General features: G+C 36.2%; 1 protein-coding gene across 1 annotated transcript in view; it reads left to right on the forward strand.

The window, feature by feature from the left end:
- The window catches only part of CHSY3 (chondroitin sulfate synthase 3), a 339,922-nt gene that overhangs the window by 183,678 nt on the left and 132,917 nt on the right, over positions 1–23,327 (forward strand). The window lies entirely within an intron of this gene.

Here is a 23,327-nt window from a genome sequence, read left to right on the forward strand (position 1 = left end):
TTACAGACACTCAAAGTGATTAGGAAGAACTATAATTACGCAGAAGCTATATGGAATGAGAGGTAAGAATTAGCAAATTTGAGGTAGGAAGCCCAAGTAGGGAGAGCTATAGGAGGATTCCATAGAGTAAAGGTGAATCTGTGAACAATGATCATTCCTCATGTTTCTGATTCTCAGGCCCATAAACACTACCTCAGTTCCAGAACTATCCTCCATTTCCTAGTTGGGGGGCCAGGCTCAAGATGTGTCTCGATTGTGACTTTCATATGACACCATCACCTTTACATACCACGTGTATCTTTACAGTGGCTTCTGTGCTGGCCTGACTGAGTCTCCGTTCTTTATAGCTGGAGGAGCTAAAGCAGAAAAATAGAGTGAGTAAGGCCAGGAAAGGGAAAAGCTAAAGAAGGTATTGCATTTGGAGGCTTGCATGATGGGAAAATATTAATATTAATGATGGGAATAGGGAAATTAAAATAAAAGATTAGGTAAGCTCAATTTTAGGTATATTAAGTTTTAGTTACATTAATTTTGAGGTGACCAAAAATGAAACATAGATGTCTCATAAATCTAGAGAATTCATCATGAGGTGTCAAGATATGTCTACTTTACTCATTTACCCAGCATTCATTGGGACTTCTAAATCTGAGAACTTAAACTTTTCTTATTAATAGTTTTGGGACATTTTGTTGCATTATTGCCTTACATGTCCCTTTGCCTGCTGTCAAATATTGGTATCAATCCTTCACGCCCTTTGGCTTTTCTTTCATTCTTTGTATATCTTGGTATTTTTAACTGCTCCTGGGAGAATTCCTTGGGACATTCTTCTAGTATGTTCGTTAGCTGTGCCCATTCTCTTACTCAGCTCATCTATTATGATTTAAATGTTAATGATCATTTTGTCATTTCTCAGAAAATTAATTGATTCTTTATTATGGATGTTATACCCTTTTATTTCCCTGATGGTGTTAATTGCACTTGATATAAATTCTTGAGAAGTTTCTTCTGTTAACTATTTTTGTCTATAATAATATTTATCACCTGCTTTTATGGCATAGGCTTTCCTCAGATGTCTCTGTGCTCATCTTTGGAATTGAGATTCCTTGTTAGCTCAAGAAAAAGTCAAGTGGTAAACTATGATACCCAGAGCCCACTGGCCTGTGATGAAATCCTTGCTGTTCCACCTGCTGGGCTTGTAATAGTCTTATTCCCTAAGCTACCTTGTGACTAATGACTTAACATTTCTATACCTCAGTGTCCTTATCTATAAAATGAAGACAATAATAACTCTTACTTCACAGGTTTTTTGTGAGAATTAAATTATTATGCAAAGTTTTGAAAGGAAACCTACCACTCAATAAGTATTAGTTTTTAATGTTCTGAGAATAATGAAGTGTTTTGGTGTTAATAAATGCTAGCTTTTAATATTAATGTGACTACTGAAACATTTTATTGTATCCGACTCCAATGGTGGTGTGAGATGTTAGGCTGTGTATGGGCAAAGGAAAAGCTATCCCCTTGGAAAGTTTGCTGAAAAATCAACTCACAAAAGGCAGATTGATTGGAGAAAAAGCATAAAAATTTATCTGATTATAGCTTTACATGACAACCGAGCCTTCAGATTGAAGATGTAACCCGCCAGTCAGATGCAGATGCTTATATACTATCTTGAGTTTGCAGGGCGAACGAAGGCGTGGATCCTGGCAAAACAGGCTATGGAAGTGGGTAGAAGAGGAATTCTGTTGAGAAGCAATAAGTGATTACTAGAGAGAATTCAATGGGCTTGAAGAACATATAACAGTCTGGAACAGAGTTTGTTGAGCCTGCAGGGTTGACAATGGTTTGTGACAATAGCCTGTCCAGGTTTGTTGACAGATCTTAGTTTTCCTTCCTGGGACATGGGTTCAGTTAATGAAAACTCAGGGAAAGGACTAAAGTCATTGTTTTCTTCTTCAGTGGGTCCGGAGTTCAGGCAGATAAGGGAACTTCAGAGAATAACTTTATCTTATGTTTTAGGAGAGACAGTGGTTGGGGAGGTCAGAGAGACCTTAAGGCTCCACTTTCACATGTATTATACAAAGCACCATATTTTGGGGTATGGGTTTCTGAGCCCCCAAAGCTGCATTTTTGAGGAGAGTGTACTAGTAGTTTGTCCTCTAACCAGGGAGGCTTTCTGATGCTACTGAATGCAGGCAGCCATCTGAGGTACGAGCCGCCCGGCAGGGCTGGTCCCTGCGAGTGAGTGCGTGGGTCAGGGACTCCCTGGCTACTCCAATCTGGTGTCACTACTCTTCACCCTCTTGGGAGTGTGTCTGTCTGCGGGTCTCTATAACCTGACATTTATAGGGATTTATGATAGAAAAATGAAGTGCAGCCTGTGCTCTGACCCCTATCTTGAGCCAATTCGCAGTGATTGTTTTGAATGTGAGTTGCATAATACGATCTGAGAAACAATTCTGTATTTTTTATATGCCCTCTTCTCTGCCAATAGGTCTTAGAATTTTCCCCATGTAGAAAAGGTCACTTTTAGTTATGAACATGGCACTATCCAAAAGTGTCATAAAGATATATCTTTGTTTTAGTTTCATAGTTTATGATATGTAACTATAATGACTAAATATATCCATTAATAACAGAGAGCATACATTTTTCCTGGTGAGCTGAGGTTTTCATTTATAAATATATTTAGAAATAAGAGTTGGGAACAACTGGAAAATATCTTAAGTCCTTGGCTATTTTGTACTGATGAAATATTAGAAGAGACACCAGAGTTTCTTCTGCTATTACTTAAATGAACTGTCTTAATTATTTTCATGGAATCAAATGATGTCTATAAGGGCAGAAAATGAGGAGACACAGATACCCTGGTAGCATGTGTGTGTCCTCTACACATCCCAAAGGCACTTTGAGCAGGAGACCAGCAGCAGCCCCCACTCCAGCGCTGTGGGGAGAAGGGGCTCAATTTTCCAGGCAGGGTGCCATTGAGGCCGTGGCATTTTGACAAGATGACGTATTCCGTGTCTGAGCTCATGCCGTCCCTCTGCCTGCAGAGCTCTCATTGTGGCTACTGGTTACCAGCACCAAGGAATAACGTCTGCTCAGAATGATGCTAGGAGAAAGGTTTAGACGGGTGATGAGAATCCACGTTGGTTCTTTTTTCCTCTTGATCACATAGATATCAATGTTGCCTGAAGTTGGTGCTCATTCAGACTCTCCTTGGTAGAAGAGCTGAATTCCTATAATGCCTAACTAAGAATTGAAGTTTGTGTGACATTGCCTTGACAACCTCAAACTGTAATTTCATTCTTCTGTGCATCCTGATTTCTCTAGGTTGGATACAATTCATTGACCCAGAAAGTATCTGATGGCATTTAAACAAGCTCTCTGATTCAGCTGGTTAAAGAAAGTTCTGGTTCATCAAAGCTAAACGTTTTCTTTTTCTTTCCTTTTTTTTTAGACTAAGCCATTAATTTGATAGCTCAGTACGCACCTTGGTTTAAAAAATGTGCTGCCTTTTTGTTAAATGGTAACTTTACGTTTATTAATGTAACGGTTCACATCTTTAGGATTTCCCTTTCTTTCTTTTGCTTAACCATTTCAAGACCTGCATCGACTGCAGCCGACGGCCACAGAGGGGCGCGCACAGCGACCGTAGCCGGCAGCCGTGATGTGACTTTTCTAATTTTTTATTTATCAAAATAAAATTGTGAACATTTAAAAGTAACGTAATGAAAACATATATGTGTATGTTACCTGTTCTGATTGACATGACAAGTAAAGCTGCCTGTGACGTAAAACGAGCTCTCAGAGCTTCCAGCTGTCGTCATCCCACTAGAGCAAACGCCCCAGGCCGGGCGCAGCAGACTCCGTGTGTGCCGGGTGGGCGGGGCGTCGCGCCGTGCGTGCCGGGTGGGCGGGGCGTCGCGCCGTGCGTGCCGGGTGGGCGGGGCGTCGCGCCCTGCGTGCCGGGTGGGCGGGGCGTCGCGCCCTGCGTGCCGGGTGGGCGGGGCGTCGCGCCGAGCGTGCCAGGCGGGCGGGCGTCGCGCTGGGAGCGCCGAACCCAAGGGGTTAAAGAGCTTTGATAATTAATATAGTAGAGATTTGTAAGAAAAGGAATTTCAAAATAAACCAAAGATGAATCTTCATTGATATTAGTAGAAGAGAAAAGGATAAATGAAAGCTTGACTTTCATAATTGATCTTTTTTGTATTATAGTTTATTTCCATTTCACTAAAAAAAGACCAAGTCTACACAACTGTCACATAATCCTAAAGTAATTATGAGCGTTATTTATAGCATGCAGTGCATAGAGTAGTAAAGCTTAGTGATTTAGATCATGGGTAAAATCCTGACTCAGCCCTTACTAGCTGTGTGGTCTTGGGCGATTCTTACTGTACTGTGACTCAGTGTCCTCATATATAAAGTAGGAATAATAATAATATCTCTTAATAGGGTTGTTAAGAGGACTATGTGAGTCAACACTCAGAAAACAAATAGAAGAATGCCTACTATGTGGAAGCACTATGTATGTGCCTATTAGTAATATCTCCTTTAAAAGAAACCACCTAAAATTATGAAGGTTAAGTTCTTAGAATATATAAAATGAAATTATTTCTGCAGCTTTTTGTAAAAATATTTTATGATTCTGATATCATGTGTAGTACATATTACTAAATAATAAACAATAATCGTTCTTCCTAGTATCATTGCTTTCTGATAAAAAACTAAAAGATTTTTCTTTCCTTTAAATAACTCAGTATGAGAAAGACACAGACAACATAATATGCTACTTTTAGAAGGAAAAAGTTATTTGATCCCATAATACTTTTATTTGTAATTAATAGCATAGCTCAATATATCATTACTATTTGTAGCATTTTTAGTCATTTTGAGACCTGGTAACAAAATCACATTAAACCTTTATATTTGTCCGATGACAATGTCTATTAATGTAAATATTAAAAGACTAATGATGTAATAATCTATAATTCTTGGCCTAGTTTCTCTGTATCTTCAGCAGTAACTCTTGATGAAAACATTCATCCTAAGATGTGTATCCAACTCCTCAAGTGCAACATACTCCAAACTTAAGTCCTCCTCATTTGTGCTTGCTTCTCAGACCTGTATCTATCTCCCCCTCTCCACCTTTCCCTTACTCTGCCTGCCTCAGCACACACCTGCACTCAGCACCTCTGCTCACCTTCCTTTGCAGATGTACCTTTGTCTTCCTAACCACTGAATCCCAAAGATTTAGTTATATTTGATTCTTCATTTCTCTTTGTGCCTGTCTTTTAGCAAACAACTAAATGGTAATGAACCTTCCTTTAAAATCACTCTTATTTATACCCCTTCTTTTCTACCACTGCCATCATGGCTCCAGTCACAGCCCTCAATTTCGAATTTTCTTCTTTCGATATTGAACTATATTTTGCAATTTGTATTTGTTGATCAAATTACTTTTTTTTTTTTTATCAATTCTAGGTGCTCATTGTTTTCAAATTTTAAATTGATTAGTTATCGTTTTGGTATGGGTAGATGAAAAATCAACAAGCAATGATGAACAGCATATTGTAATATCATAAAATAATGTAATAGAGAAGAGGTTTCGATTGATTGGCCAAGATAATTGTCTGATATGAGGCAGATAGTAATTTTCTATTTTTAAGTATTGCATTAGTTTCTGTGGCTTGAAAGTCACAAACCGAGTGCCATAACAGAGGAGGAACTTGTTCTCGCACAGTTTGGGGGCAGGCCAGATGCCTGAAATAATGGTGTCTCAGGGCTGCACTTCCTCTGGGGCACATTCTGGTTGTTGCCAGCTTCCTAGACCTGTGGCCACATCTCTCTGCCTTGTCTTTATGCAGCCTTCTTTTCTGTGTGTCTCTTATATTTGTCTTTATATTTAGGGCCTAAGAAGGTTGATTTTATGTGTCCACTTGGCTAAGGTGCTCAGTTGTTTGGTCAAATACTGGTCTAGATGTTTTTGTGAAAGTATTTTTTAGGTGTGATTAATAATTATTAGAAAGCAAATTATCTTCCATAGTGTGGGTGGACCTCATGCAATCAGCTGGAGGCCTTAAGAGTGAGGACTGAACTGTAATTTTTTGCTAAAAACTCCTTCCTAAGGAGGCCAGCTGGGTTAAGCTGGCAAATGGTAAGGAGGCCAGCAGGGTTAGGCTGACAAACAGTAAATTCCCACCAAGCGGCTTTTGTTAACCAAACGAAGCAGTGGTTTACTTCCTGGCCTGATTCTGGTATGGCATTAACATCACCTAAAAGATAAGAAGCCCCTGTCTTAACTCAAGCATCCTAGCAGATGCCTATTTTTAAATTTAAAGCATCTTAAAACATCCTAGCAGGCGCCTATTGTAAATTTAAAGTGTCCTCCTGTCTGGACCTCCCAGAGTGCTCACACCCTTATCTTAACGTAAGCATATCCTTTCTGGTCTTCTAGATAAAGACTAACTCTCTCAGCCAATTGCCAGCCAAAGAATCTTTAAACCCACCTATAACCTGTAAGCCCCCGCTTTGAGATGTCCCACCTTTTTGGGCCAAACCAATGTATGCCTCTCATGTATTGATTTGTGACTTTGCCTGTAACCCCTGTCTCTCTGAAAATGTATAAAACTGAACTGTAACCCAGCCACGGCGAGTCCACTTGCCCAAGGCCTCTTGGCAGTGGCTCCGGGTCATGGTCCTCAAATTTGGCTCAGAATAAATCTCTTTAAAATTATTTTACGGAGTTTGGCTTTTTTCCGTCGACAAGAGCAAAAGCTGAGGTTTCTTGGAGAAGAATTCTGCCTCAAGACTGTAACATAAAAGTCCTGCCTGAGTTTCCAGCTTGCTACCCTGCCCTACACATTTCAGACTAAAGACTGCAAAATCAACTTTTACCTGAATTCCCAGCCTGCTAGCCTTCTCTATGTATTTTAGACTTACCAGCACCTACGGTTGTTGGAGCCAATTCCCTAAAAGTCAATCTCTCTCTCTCTTCTCTCTGTAAAACAGGGCCCAACTTGGATAATCCAAGATGATCTCATCTCAAAATGTTTAATTTATTTACATCTGCAAAACCCCTTTATCCAAATAAACTAACATTCACAAATTCCAGGGACTTTATGTGAATATCTTTTAGACTGGTGGGGGGAGGGAGGCGTTTTCTACCTACTGCAACTACCCTGCAAATTTGGAGTATCTGATTCTGTTTTGTGCATATCACAGAACATTACCAAGTTTCAAAAGCTATCAGAATTCTCAAAAGAATTATCAACACAAAATTAATTTTATTTACATTAGGGAACAAATATGTATGACAGATGGAATTTATGAGAAAGAAGTACCTTAAAGGGTAATAAAAAATAGTGTAGTTAATTGCAACTTTAAAATTCATGCTTACAGTTATATTTGTTAATGAATTACAGAATGTGAGCCAAACTTTAAAAAATGAAATGAAACGAAACTAATTTCCAAGTAAATCTATCTTTCTACAAACTAGAAACTTAATTTCTAAACATTAGGTCTACGGGTTAGCACAAATTATGTTTGTTTTATTAATTTGCATATTTGCTAGACTTTATGAAGCTTTTTTCTAGTGAATAACTTATCCAAACTGTCTATATATCAGCCTGAAATAAATAATGATCATATTTTAAAACATGCATTAACTCTCCTCTGCCTGTCCAGTTTTATTTTTAAAGCATGTTGAGAAAATGTGAATTTTTTTTCAGGTAGGATTAAAACCCAAATATGAAATGGACTTCAATTTAAAATAATTTTGCACTTAGTGGATTTTAATGAGTGTGACTTCTTTTTACCATTCTTCCCTTTCTTGCATTTCAAAATCTCTTAAGATTCAACAATAGAATTTGGTCTTTTATGTTAAATGGTTACATTTATTTTTTTTTATTTTTAAATTTATGTTCTCACCTTTGTGAAACAGAGCATATATTTTAAAGATTTTCTTATTATACGCAAGCAATCTGAACAATACTTTTGTGAACATATGTCTACTGGCCTGGATTTGATTTGTGGGATGGAGAGAACAGCTGAAAATAAAGAAGAAAAAAGAAAGGACTCTCAGCATAAATTAATAGGATTTATGCCTTTAAAAAATAGCTTTTAGAGCTCAACTTTCAGCTATACTTCTGCGCTGATTGTCATAAGGTTTACAAACTTGGATGTATTTCAGTAGTGAAATTTTCACTGTACAAAAATGTTCTTCATCTGATTTTTATTTTTGTTACATCCCAGACATATATTTGTATATGTTGTATACAAATAGTAGTATACATATAGTAGTTTTGTATCTCTCTTCTTTTTTTCCCTAAATGTCTACTTTGAGTTCTCATGAGACCTTTTTTTATTATTGTTATTAAATATTTGAAGAGGATATGCAATATTTTCATAAAATTATTATTTTCATTTCTCTCAGCGTTTGTGTGATGTCTTAGTCCATTTGTGCTGCTATAACAGAATGTCACAGATTGGGTAATTTGTCAGTAACAGAAACTTATTTCTCATAGTCTGGAGGCTGGGAAGTTCAGGATCCAGGTGCTGGCACTGGCTGGGTGGGCCTTACTGTGGCCTCATCTGGAGGAAACGGGAAGGGCAGGAAAGCAGGTGAGCCTGAAGCTGCATGAAGCCTTTTTTAGCTGGCTTTAATCCCAGTCACAGGGAGGAGCCCTCATGGCCTAATCATGCCTTAAAGCTCTACCTCTTAATACTGTCACTGTGTCAACATCTGACTTTTGGAGGAGCACATTCAAACCTTAGCATGTGATAATTAGGAAAGGGATTACTAATGAGGAGGATTTCTAGCAGTGAAGTCCTTGAAGACAACTATAGCAGAAATCACTCTTATTGACTAAATTTGCTTTCCTATTCAGACTCTAGAGAAAGAGTTTTAACAGGAGGCTTCACAGATATACTAAGGAAAACTTAGAAAACAACTGACTTGCCATTTTGTCTGGAGACAGTTTTACGTTTAAAAATATTTTCATCATTAGCCCATAAAATGATAGACATTTTCTATCTAATAGTATTATTAGTGTCTATTTTTAGTTACAAACTATGTCCGAAATGTGTCAAGTGTTTTACACATATTCTTTCCTGTCCCTGCCAGGAGGCCTGTTATGTAGGAAAATGTATAAGGTCCATTTCTCATGGAGAATTGAGACTGGCAGAGGTTAAGGAATTTTATACAATTATGCAGTGGCTAAGGCAGGACTGTAGCTGAAGTCTGTGTATTGCTTCAATTCTTCACTGACCATCCATTTTGTGTTTGGGATAAGGAAAGTGGTTTTGAAATGATTTTTACTTGCTTTAGGCAAGTTTCAGAAACAAACAAACTTCTGTAGCACATGTTAAGAATTTAAAAAACAGATCAAATAATTTTGCTTCGTTTGCAAAACAGATGAAAGTCTTGTCCGCTATTCATTGAATTCACATTTTACTTAATGAATATACAATTTTAAATCTGCTTATGTCTCAGTCTTCATCTAGAGCCAACTCTGAGAGAGTCCCCAAGGGCCAGGGCTGTTCCCAGAGTTCTTCCAAGTAATTTGCAAAGTCCAGAAAGTTAAGTCCAAACAAAGTCATTTACCATGAGAAAAGGGAAAAACTGGATATGTTACCAAATAATCCCGCTGTGTCCGAAAGACTTTTCTTTTCCCTTCTTGTGGTGCTGCCTTTACGTTAAGTTTAAGGAAATGCCTTTCTGAGTAGCTGCCTGGGGAAGTATTTTTACTGTGAGCAGTCAGGGACTCATGTATACTTTCCACTTAGCATGCATCAGTTTGCAAGAGCAGTTTCTTCTTCTTTTCTTTACCCTGTGTGCAACGATTTCCTTCATATCTGTGAATAGAACTTGTTTTCTGTAACTCAGTCATCTGGAGGAATTCCTTTATTTTTCTACTACTGAGTCAACAGATGCAAAAGCCTCAAAACAATTGGATTTATTTAAAAATCTGTTGTTTTTTTGTGGTGGTTGTTTGGATTTTGCCTTTAAAATATGGACTTAGTGTTCATCATTTTGAAAGAATAAATTCACTTTGAAGCCAGAAGAACACTGTTGCTGGCTAATAAAAATTTTGCCATTTAGAGCCAGCTTGTAAAAGTCCTCCCTTAACAATATTCAAATATGCATTGAAGAATTAGTGGTAGGCCTCAGGCTCTGTCTAGTATAAATTAAAAAAAAAAAAAATAAGTAATGTAGACCACTGGCCTTTATCTGTTCCTTTCCTTAGAAAATTCAGAATCTGGGGATATTAAGGAAATTTCTGTAAAATGTATTTGCTTTGTTGGTTGTGTGGAGTCCTCTGAGGTCCATCCTTTTTTTTTACAGTTTATTTTATTTATTTTTCTTTTTTTTTAATATTTCAGAATACTAAAGGGGTAAAAATGCTTTGGTTACATATATTGCCTTTGCACTGCCCAAGTTGGAGCTATGAGCCTGCCCAACAGCCCTTTCTGTTCTCTTTCTGTGGCTCTTTCTGTTCCCTGAGGTAGCTGCTTGTTCTTGGCTGAATCTGAGAAATTGGTGGCGATCACAGACTACCAAAACACATCCTGAGAACCTTACTGATGAACTTAATAATTCAAGAAAATCTGGTAAAATGTAAAATATCTAAGACATTACTACTCTATCACTAGTTTAAAAGGATCAGAGAAAGATGCCTGACATTTAATCCAATCTATTAATACATTCCTAAGTTTTTTGTCTGACATCATTGTTTAATCGCAGCCATTCATTGACTTTTCTGGCTTGGTGAGATTCCAGCTTACTAAACTGAAATGTCTGGTTCACACACAGTCTCCTTCCCTGTGACATTGGTTCAGAGCCCACAATTTTCTTAATTCTAAAGAATAGCCTTTCTCATGCTCCTTGATATTATGTTAAGATCTCCACAACATCCTCAGTTGTGATGCATTAACTCTTTGTCCCCAAATGCATACTGATGCCAACCATGAAAAGTAAACCAAAAACCAGACATACCATGACCTGAGACTATAGCAACACACAAGGCCATGAGTCTTTGCCCTCATTTTTCCATGTGTCTTCAAACCAGTCTTTACTTATTGCTTCTGTCAGAGATTTCTGCTAATCAGTACTTCCTTTTTAATACCGTGTATTCGTATTTCTCTTTCTTTTTTAATATTCTAGAGTATTATTGAGTTCCCAACCGGAGTATTCTATTCCTGTTGATTTTGCACACAAATATACTGGATGTTATTCCAGAACACTCTGGGTCTAATATTCTGCTACTTCGAAAATCATAGAACATGATGAAACTAGAGAAGCTACTTAATCAACTTACCTCCTTTTGAATACTATGAGAACTAAGGAGCATAAAAGTTAAGTGACTTTTCCAGAAGCTTACAATTAATTAGTAACAGAGATGAAATTTGAACTTAGGGCCCCTTACTGTAAGTCCAGACTTATTTCCATACTATTCTGTTCTCCAGATAAAATGGAACTGGAGTGTACACCACAGTAGAACTTGACTACACCAAAGGAAATGTGAAGAAAAACCAAAGCATAGCATCCTTAATGATGCCAAGAATTTTCCCCAATCCTCAGGTTTAGTTAGTCCCGTTTCTTTGTTTTTGTTATGTTTATTTAAATTGAATAGCACTTTAACCTTAGGTGATTTTCATTATATAATCTAACTTTTCCATGGAGACAATAAGGAGTTCTCTTTTTTGAGGTTCAGGCCAGGAAAGGCCTACTTTGCAGGGCCAGTGAGTGAGCACAGAGCCAGGCTCATTCTCAGCCCTCTTCAGGACCTGGTGTGTGTGACAGGTATTTGGTGGCTACTTCAGTAAGGGTGTTGTTTTATCCTATGCCTGGGCTACTGTTAGCAAGGCCAGAGTGCTAGATTCCTTTTCAGTGACCCGCTAATATAAGAAATGTGTTTCATAATAATGGGTTAGAATTTTGTGTATTAGCACCTCAGTTTCTCATCCTGTCAACATTTCAGTTTTATTTTCTTCAAATATATTTTGTATAACACAAGTTGTGGTCACTTTGCATGAGAAATAGTTCTTTGGTAAAGTTTTCACATCATAGTTTGCTAAAACTCACATGTAAGACTTTGTAATAACAGTGAAATACCCTCCTTCCTAAGGCCCCCAATTCTACTGGTCAAATAGTTACTTTCTTCTTATGCATTACAATCCTGTAAATTTCTCTGTGAATTTGTCAACTTTCTACTTTTTACTCAATATGTCACTGTAGTTCTATTTTGTAACATGGTTTGAAATATTTGAGAAATGTCATATCCTTTATGAAGTTAGTCACATAGTTTGTGCATAGTGTACACTCAAATATGTTCTAACTGAATGCCTCTTTGAAGTAATGAAATTTTGTTCTCTTTCCCAACTTCTCAAATAGTTGTGTAATAAAAGCATGAATCTAGAGTTTTATATAAAACAGACTTTTCTACTGGTAGAAATATTTGCATAGAAGAGGTAAAGCTGTTCATAATATGCAGCTAGGTGGGAGATGAAAGGAAACCAATGTTTTTGAGTAAATAGGTGGAATAATTGTTGTTCTTGGGTGTAAAATTTGAAATGATTTGTATCCTTTAGATTTGATATCCTCCTTGGCCCTGCTATCTTCCATGCAAAATGTTATGGCACTGTTGGTAAGGCCACACATATTTCTTCAGAGTGTAATTTTTCCATATGATTACAATTTAGTAGAGTATATGCCAGTCAGACATTCCATGATGAGTGTAGAAACTCTTTCTTGAGATTTTCCATCTTGAAATGGGAACACATCATGGAGACGGGTGAGGCAGAAGGCATTGCTAGGTGGCTGCACACATAGGAGTCTACAGAGTTGTTTTTGCTTTGGGTCTTACCGTCGGTGGGCCATGGCATTAATAAGTCAACAAATTGATGAGGAGTGGGGGATCTTTTCTTGGAACAAAATAAACTTGCTGAGTCTAATGCTTATTAACTAAAAATAATATATACCATGTGAAGTCCAACATCAATAGTCAGTACATTCTTTGCCTATAAAGAAATGCCTGGGATGCTAAATTACAACAGTAACAGTGACTTATTGAAATAACGAATAAATAGAACACTTAGTTGAGGGACATTGAATTTATTTGACTAGTTTGTTTGATATCAAAATGGAAAGTTTCATGGAAATCCAAACTGCTAGATGTTTTTATGGAGATCATGAAATATGATGGTGGAAAGATATATGACTCAAATATTTAATACCATCAAGATCAGACTGTGAAATCCCCTGTGTCCATCTATATTAAGGCTTATCTTCTAATTAAATTCCTACAGAGGTATGACAGGACATTCTTTTTCCTGGATTTTTTTTTTTTTTTTTTTTTTTTTTGCGTAGCTTATGTTTGGTTCTTTTGCCTTTAATTTTCATTCTTTCTAGCTAAATGGATCATCCTTATATTTTCTTGTCACCTTTTCACTAAATAATTTATTAAGTCTCCCTTTCTACATAGTAATAATAATGATGCAAATAACATCCAGCCTGAGGATGTGCCATGTAGCTCTCTGGGGGAAGGGGAAAAAGTCAAGGCAGAGGTCCTGGCTTATGACTGGCTTATTCTGAGTATAACAGAAAAATTGATATGGCTCACAAGAACTGAGCAAGACGGGGAGAAGTAGGAGATGATGTGATGAAAATAGACTAGCATGGAACAAATAGGGAAACGGGAAATATTCATTCATTAATCCATGAGGAAGATGGTGATGGCTGGGATCAGGGTGGCAGCAATATAAGACATAAGAAATGATTAGATGCTGGATAAGTTTTAAAGAGAATCAGCAGGATTGGCTAATGGATTGGGTGTGGGGTGTGAGAGAAAGAGGATTCAAAGATGAGTCCAGATATTTTGGCCTGAGCAACTGGAAAGATAGGGCTGTCACTGAGATAAAAAGAGTAATGTGGACAGTGGTTTCTTCCTCCCATTTTGTTCAGCTGTGCAGGGAGAGAGTAAATGGTAAGTTGAGTATATTAAGATATGGTTTCTGAAGTGGGTAAATGTATACAGAAAGTGGCAGTAGTTGAGTGTGTATTCAAGAGAAAGATTGTACTTTCTCCATGGATTTTAAGCTAAGTAAAGCAGGAAGTGAGGGCATAAGTAAAATTGTGATTGGATCAATTGATCATTGGGATTGGAGGTGCTAAATAATTGTGGTGCTACTAAAAGAGTGAGTTGGAATGATGGAAGATGATGGTCAAAGGATGGGATAATGGAAATTGAAATTATGGGTGGGTTATACTTACCAATGAGTCTGACTTGGGAGTGAAGGGCTGAGATAAAGTGCTGAACAAGAACATTAGAGCAGAGAAAGTTAAGTATCTGAAAAGCCAAGGTATTGAGAGAGTGGGGTTTTTTGGATGTTGGTATTACAAATAATTACAATAGCACTGAAGATGTTACAGGAACCTGGAAGCTAAAATTTTCAAGAATTGGGGGATAGTAGGAAGGTAGATTAGGTGTAATCTGAGGACATTCAAAACTGGGCGTTTTTGTGGAGGAGGCAGAGAGAGTATCTGGAAGTGGCAGTAAAGATACCTACTCAACTTCTGTACTCCACAGTATTGAGGTTTAAGGAGAGAAAACAACAGCCACTCCTGGGGAAGGTCCCAAGGAAAGCAGTGCTCTCAGGGGAAAGAGAAGAAGAATGTGAAGATAGGTCAGAACAAGATGGAAGGAAGATTCACAGTAGAGTCTGAGAACAGGTGATTGTGGATGCTTGCATATTTAATGGATTGTGATATAAATGTGATATCAATGATATCAATGGCATAGACTATGTTATTCATCTTTGGGTTCCATATATCTATCACAAAAAAGCATCATCGAAGGATTTAATGTTGTATAGTTTCCCCCAAAATAATGTAAAACTTTTTAGAAAATAAATCTCAGATATAGTATAGATCCATGAAAGTATAATGTTTGTCTGTCTATAAATAACTGTACCAGTGAGTAACTGGGTACTCAGCTTATAAATGTCCAGGCAACTGTAACTATATATCATGCAAAACTTAGTTGTCAGCACCTCTTCTCACCCCCTCTCAACGTGCCCAACTTCGGTGTGGAATTTAGTTTCATTTGTAATTCTTTACTGGGTTTTCAGCCAGCAACAGTGTCATTCTCATTCTCAGAGCACCACCAACTTCTGTTAATTAGCCCTATAATTGCAAATGAAAGAATTGAATACACTTGAGTTTACCATGAAAATTAAAAAATAAGATGGAAAATCCACTAATTGCTCATTTCACGTTGAGAAAATTACATAATTACCCAAGCGTCCCTCTGGCACTTTGAGTTGACGCCTCTGACTGTACAGGGCGGTCCAGGTGTTTGCAGGGGCTGTCTGCAGTTGTGCCGCTCTCCTATTTGTCAGCAGCCACCATGAAAACACTAAGAAAAATACTACTCCTCTGAAGCACAAAAACACCATGTAACAAAATTTCTACTCCCTTACCTAATATGCAAACCTTTTCATGAATTCACTTAACATTCTGAGTGTGTTTGGGGAGGCATGTCCCAGGGCATGGGCACGCCAAGCACAAATCTAGGGAGAAAATATAAATTCAAAGGGAATTCATATGAAGTAGGGACCATACTGTGATTCCTTATAAACAGCAGCACAGTTTTGAATAATATGATTCTATAAAGACATTTTCTAAAAGACTTCATCAGTGATGGTAGTACGTGATGCTTGCAGTCAATTTATTTAGTCTGCCACAATCAGATTCTGGCTTAAAGAACTGATCTTTCTCTTTCAACCATTTATATGGGTACTTCAATAACCACTAGAAAGCAAACTTGTTGAGAAAAGAGATTTTGTTTTGTTCATTTTCATATCCACAGTCTAATATCAAAGTTTATTACCAATCTAGAATGTAATAATTGTTTTTTGAATAAATGGATAAAGTACCCTATATAAGGAGATACACATATATATGGATATATACATATATGATATATATGTGTGTAAATATATATGGATGTCCATGGTTCAATCACCTTTAAATCAAATTAGATTGAAAACGTAAGTACTGGTTAGCTCATTGGATGGAGAATGTTACTGAAAGTGCAGAAAAGTCAAAGTTCAGGCCTATCATCAGAGACATAGTACACAAACACGGAGCCTATGCATCATCTTCCCAGATATGGTACATAGATGTATGTGAAGCCAGGAGACAATGACAAGAGAAAATTACAATTAATATTGACTTGTGACCAATAGGATCAGAAGAAACAAATTATACATTTCAATTTTGTTAGCTGGAATAAACCAAGTCATAAAAAGAGCTGACATGGAACCATTTTTTTCACATAACTATTGGTTTTGATATGCCATGACCTATTTTGTAAGTGTATACATATAAATCTTTGCTGGCTTGGCTGCTTAACATTTGCATAATTTTGTGGCTTTTTTTGCATATTGGATCACATATCATTTGAAGTTTTACTCTAGTCTTAATTGTACTGAAGTTCTAGGAAACAGCATATTCTAGACTGTGCTCTAGATATAGCAAATAGGTAGGAATCTTTCACAAGTTGGAAAACAAAAATTGTCTACCATTTATGTTTATGTACTCCTTCTCACCAATTCTTTCTCTGTTAAGATTTTAACAGGACAAGGGCAACATATGTAACCTAAACATTTGTACCCCCATAATATGCAGAAATTTTTTAAAAAGTAAAAAAAAAGATTTTAACAATTTCTCTGCCATAAATAAAATAATTAATTACCTTTGCTAATTTTGATATCTCACTAAGATGTATTTTATTACTATTTCTACTGTAGTAGTTGCATTTAACATTTGAAATTTATTGTAAATTTTTATGGAAGCACTGATATTTTGTTAATGAAACTTTGTTAATGAAACTATCATTAACTTTTGTTAATGATAGTTTTGTTAATGAAACAAAAACTATTTTGTTAATAATAACAAAATAATATTTTGTTAATGAAATATTTTGTAATGAAATGTATATATATATACATTTCTATCTATCTGATGGTTGTAGAATCACAAACACAGAGAAGATCACTTGTACAAATAATAGACATAATGAAACATTAGAATCTATTGCACGAGCAAAGTACATTCCTTTTTTTTGTTTTACTTCAGCATATTATGGGGGTACAAATGTTAAGGTTAAGTACAATGCCCTTACCTCCCCACCCCCCTCGAGTCAGAGCTTCCAGTGTGTCCATCCCGCAAGTGGTGTTACATCCCGCATTATGTATGTAAATACCCATCCCCTCCTCCCCCTCCCACCTGCCCCACACCTAATAAATGTTGGTTTTTTTTTTTTTTAACATTTTGGTTACATTTTATATCTTTGCCTCTCCTTAGCAAGGGTTAGTGGTATGCCCTCCCCCTCCACAATGCTCACCACATCCCTAAGATGTGGGTCTCCCCTGAAACCCCGAATCCCTGGTGAGCACCACCACCATGTGAGCACCATGGTGTTGATCAGTCAGTACCAATTTGATGGCGAGTACATGTGGAGCTCATTGTTATGATCTTTTGTCACCTCACTTTGGAAATGGGCTTAAGCTTAATCCAGGATAGTATAAGCGGTGCCAGCTAGCTGTCATTTCTTAGAATTGAGTAATATTCCATTATAAACATATACGAAATTTTAATAATCCAGTTATGAATTGACAGGCACTTGGGTTGTTTCCATGTCCTTGCAATAGTGAATTGTGCTGCCATAAACATTCAAGTGCAGATGTCTTTTTAATAGAATGTCTTATGCTCTTTTGGGTAGATGCCTAATAGTGCTATTGCTGGATTGAATGGTATTTCTATTTTTAGCTGTTTGAGGTATCTCCAGATTCTTTTCCACAGAGGTTGCACTAATTTGCAGTCCCACCAGCAGTGTAGGAGTGTTCCTATCTCTCCACATCCTCACCAGCGTTTGTTTTTTTGAAATTTCTTGATATAGGCCAATCTCACTGGGGTTAGGTGTATCTCATTCTTTAGATCTTCAGAAACACCTTTAAGTTCAGTATTTACCTATGGGAGTACTACCTTTGCAAATGTTCCTATTCATGAAAAAGCTAAATAAATAAATAAAATGTTTTATTATTTCATTTGTATTATTTTTATGTACTCATCGTCATATAATGTTAAATGAAATGATAGATATGAAATTGAAAATCCAGCAATGTGAGTTGTTACAACAATTGATTATATTTGATTGTTAGCGAAGGCTGGAGTATCTGGTTTTTAGATCAACATGGGCCAATATTAGGGCACAGTGATTGAAATGCAAAGAGCTGGGATGAATGAATCCTCCAAGTCCAGATTTCCTAACTTATTCATAGAAAACTTTCCATGGATTTTCCTGTCTTAAAATCATCAAATAAAAAACCTCCTAAGTACAAATGTGCTATTAAATGTAGAATTCATAGTGCAGTATTGAAATGATTAAATGCAATTCATTTTATTGGATGTTGAAACTGGAAAATTATTTTAAGGTCAATACTCACTTGTTTGGCTAAACAAGTCAAACTCTTGACTTATAAATAAATAAGTCAAACTCTTGACTTATTTATTACAGTTATATAAAAATAAATTCAACTTTTACTACTTTGGTAAAATATACAGATATTTAATACTGTCAAAGTCTTATAAAAGTAAGATAAATCTTAATAGTGTTAAACATGTTTTCAGCAGCCCAAATAAAACTGGCTGGAATAAACACAGTAAGAACTGAGATTTTAACTGCTCTAAGATTCAGACCTGTTTTATTGATGCATCAAAAAGATTGGAAGTCATTTTTCTTTGATTTCTTTTTATTTGCAGAGGGCAGAGTCTGTAGGTTTCAAATACATAACCATATATGACACTGTGTTCATTTATCTATGGGTATGCCATTTAACCAGTTAGATAGATAGAGAGACAGAGACAGATTTTTTTTAAAGATTATATCAGCTTAGCAGTGTGATATCTAATCTGATGCCGAACATTGACAATAAAGGAATGTAATTCTTTCTCTGTGATAATGCCTTTGGAATACAGAGAGTGGCATACACATCTATTGTGTTTTTTAACTAATTGAGATTTTAGTAAAGGCATGGTTTTAATAACTGTATAACAGAGATAACAATTTTTATTAAAAATATTTACTAGTTTTTGGTTGCCTGGATGTTTAAATTTAGATGTTTGTGTGAAAATGAAGGTTTCTATCCAAAATAAATTTTCAATCTTGACATTTGTATACTGTTAAGACAAAAGTTGAGTCCATTTTCTGAAGAGTTTGTACAGTATACATCAATGAGTGAAAACATCCATCTCTGTGTAAACAGAAAAACAAAGTAGTTTTATCTCACCTCAGAAAACAAGAAAACTATAGCTGAATATAAAAAGGACACAATTGCATTCCATAGTGCGCGCACACACACATTTTCTATGTCCATTTATCTACCGAGGGACAGTCAGGTTCCTTCCATACCTTGGCTATTGTGAACAATGCTTAAATGCATGTGGAGTTCAGGTGTCTCTTTAACATAATGATTTTAATTGCTTTGGATATATACGCAGAGGTGGGATTGCTGGATCATATGGCAGTTCTACTTTTAGTTTTTTGATGACGTTTTAACTGTTTGCCATAATGGCTCTACTAACTTCCATTCCCACCATCAGTGTGCAAGGCTTCCCTTTTCTCCACATTCTCCCCAACACTTACCATTTGCCTTTTAGATACCAGCCATTCTAACAAGAGTGAGGCGATATCTCAGTGTGGCTTTAATTTGCATTTCCCTGGTGGTTAGAGATGTTGAATGTTGTTTCACATATCTGTAGGTCATTCACATTTCTTTATTTGAGAAATGTCTTTTCAGAGCTTTTGCCCATTTTCAATCAGGTTGTTTTCTTGCTATTGAGTTGAGTTCCTTATGTATTTTGGACATTAGCCACTTATCAGATACATGGCTTGCAAATATTTTCTCCCAATCCATAGGTTGTCTCTCAACACTGTTAATTGCTTCTCTTGCTATGCAGAAGCTTTTTAGTTTGATACAATGCCATTTGTCTACTTGTACTTTTCGAGTCTTACCCAAGAAATCATTGCCCAGATCAATGTCATGGAGCTTTTCCTCTGTTTTCTTCTAGTAGCTTTACAGTTCTGGGCTTTATGTTTAAATATTTAGTCCATTTTGAGTTTATTTCTTGTGTATGGTGTGAGATAAGGTTCTAATCTCATTCCAAATGTATTCTTCAAATATGGAAATCCAGTTTTCCCAACACCATGTTTTGAAGAGACTGTCCCTTTCCCCATTGTGTGTTTTTGGCATTTTTTGTTAAAATCAATTCACCATAAATACTTGTAGTTTATTTTTGGACTTTCTATCCTGTACCGTTGGTCAACATTTCTATTTTTTTATGCCAGTACAAAGCTGTTTTGATTATAATAGCTTTATTTTGTATATACATATACATATATGTATGTATTTTTTCAATATATTAAGGTGGTACACATGTTTTTATTACATGGATGAATTATACAACACTGAAGCCAGGGCTTTTGTCTTCCCATCATCAAAATAGTGTAAATTATACCACATGAGTAAGTTTTTATTACTCACTCATCTTCCAACCTCCCCCTTCTTAGTTTCCAATGTCCTTTACACCACTTTATGACTATGTGTACCCATTGTTTAGCTCCCACTTATTAGTGAAACCATGTGGTGTTTCTTTTTCCACTTTCTTGAGAGACTTCATTTAGGATAATGGTCTCTAGTTCCATTCACATTGCTTCAAAAGACATTGTTTCATTCCTTTTTATGGCTGAGTAGTACTATGTGATGTATGATATGATATATGCCACATATTCTTTATCCACTCATGAATTGATAGGCTTAGTTGATTCCAAATCTTTGCAATTATGAATTGTGCTGTAATAAACATTTGGGTGCAGGTTTCTTTTTGAAATAATGACTTCTTTTTCTTGGGGTAAATACCCAGTACTGGGATTGCTGGATCGAATGATAGGTCTACATTTAGCTCTTTGAGGAATCTCCATACTGCTCTCCGTAGAAGTTGTACTAATTTACAGCCCCAGCAACAGTAGATAAACTTTCCTTTTTCACTGCATCCATGCCAAATCTATTTTTTTTAATTTTTTAATAATGGTCATTCTGATAGGGGTAAGGTAGTATCTCATTGTGGTATTAATTTGCATTTTCCTGATGATTAGTGATGTTGAATATTTTTTCATGTTTTGGCCTTTTGTCTATCTTTTGAAAATTTTCTTTTCATGTATTTTGCCCATTTTTTGATGGGGTTATTTGTTTGTTTTGGCTGATTTGTTTGACTTTTTGTAGATTCTAAATATTCCTTTGTCGGATGTATAGTTTGTGAATATTTTCTCCTATTCTGTAGGTAATCAGGGAGTGTGATGCCTCCAGCTGCGCTCTTTCTGCTCAAGACTGCTTTGGCTCTTTGAGGTCTTTGGTGATTCCCTATGAATTTTAGGATGTTTTTTTCTATTTTGTAAAAAACGACATCGGAATTTTGATAGGAAATGCTTAGAAACTGTAGCTCACTTTTGAGTACTATTGTTATTTTAACTATATTAATTCTTCAAATTTATGAATGTAGAATACTATACAGCCTTTAAAAAGAAGAAAATTCTATTATTTGTGACAATATGAACAGAACAAAACGGCATTATGCTAAGTGAAATAAGCCAGGCACAGAAAGGCAAATACTGCATGATTTTACTTACATATGGAATCAAAAAGTTCAGTCTCATAGAAACAGAAGGTAGAAAGGTGGTTACCAGATGCTAAAGGCCGAGATGGAGAGGGATGGGAAAAAGGAAGATGTTGATCAAAGGGTACGAAGTTTCAGTTAGATGGGAGGAATTTAGTGATCTATTGTACTGAATGGTGACCACAGTCAATAATAATGCAGTATATATTTCAAAATTGCTAATAGATTTTTAATGTTCTCACTCACCCCAAAATATTATAAGCTGGCAAGGTGATGGCTGTATTAATTTGCTTGATCTAGTCTTCCCAAAATGTATATATAGATTAAATCATCATATTATACCCCAAAATATACACAATTATTTATTAATTAGAAATAAATTTCAAAAAAGAAAAATGGTACCATTGGCAAAATTTTATTGAAATTAGCTATAATAGTATTCTCTAAAATTTTCAAATTAGAGAATATATTAAAGTGTATTTATAGCCGGGCGCGGTGGCTCACGCCTGTAATCCTAGCTCTCTGGGAGGCTGAGGCGGGCGGATTGCTCGAGGTCGGGAGTTCGAAACCAGCCTGAGCAAGAGCGAGACCTCGTCTCTACTATAAATAGAAAGAAACTAATTGGCCAACTAATATATATAGAAAAAATTAGCCGGGCATTGTGGCACGTGCCTGTAGTCCCAGCTACTTGGGAGGCTGAGACAGAAGGATCGCTTGAGCCCAGGAGTTTGAGGTTGCTGTGAGCTAGGCTGACGCCACGGCACTCACTCTAGCCTAGGCAACAAAGCAAGACTCTGTCTCAAAAAAAAAAAAAAAAAAAAAAAAATAAAGTGTATTTATGTTTATTTCTTATCTTATAACAGACTTTAGTGATAGGGGAGGTAGAAACTGTCACCTTGTGTTATAAACAGGAGAAATAAGAGTTTGAAATAAGAAATAAGAAACAAACAGGAGAAATAAGAGCTTGAAGTGATATCTCTAAATTCACAGTATTACTATGTCAGAAGCAATATTCCTCCAAGTGGGGATCATATTTGTTCCATTGACCTGACTTTTTGTTTATTTGCCTGTATCCTGGTAAAATCACATCACATTGTACAATTTAATAATTCTCGTTCAGTTAGAAGGCTACTTTCTTTAATAGCATACTGCCACTAGAAAATATGGTACAGCTTCCTAAAAGACAAGGAACACAATAGGATAAAACTGTTATAACACAGGGAAATGATAGGATGAATTTGATGCCATCAGATTAGCTCTCTTAATATCTAGGAACTGCTGAAAGTAAAATATTGATATAATATGGAAGTTCTACATGATTTCCAAAATGTCTATTTATAAAAGATCCAACTACATATATGAAACATATTTGGAATATTATTATTTGTTGGTTCTGAAAATAAGAGACAGTTTTCTCTAGAAAATGCTCTTGGGAGAAGAAATAATTTATCAAAGATTGTAAGAGTGTTCATTTCTTTAATTTTTGCATTAACCTAATATTGACAATTACTGCTACATAAAGATATTGTTATCGTATTTAGGATTCAGTATTTGTCAAATGCAATTGGAAACCTTGCTTTTATACCAAATAAAG

This window comes from Microcebus murinus, chromosome 11 (genome assembly GCF_040939455.1).
Source record: "Microcebus murinus isolate Inina chromosome 11, M.murinus_Inina_mat1.0, whole genome shotgun sequence".
Classification (NCBI taxonomy): domain Eukaryota; kingdom Metazoa; phylum Chordata; class Mammalia; order Primates; family Cheirogaleidae; genus Microcebus; species Microcebus murinus.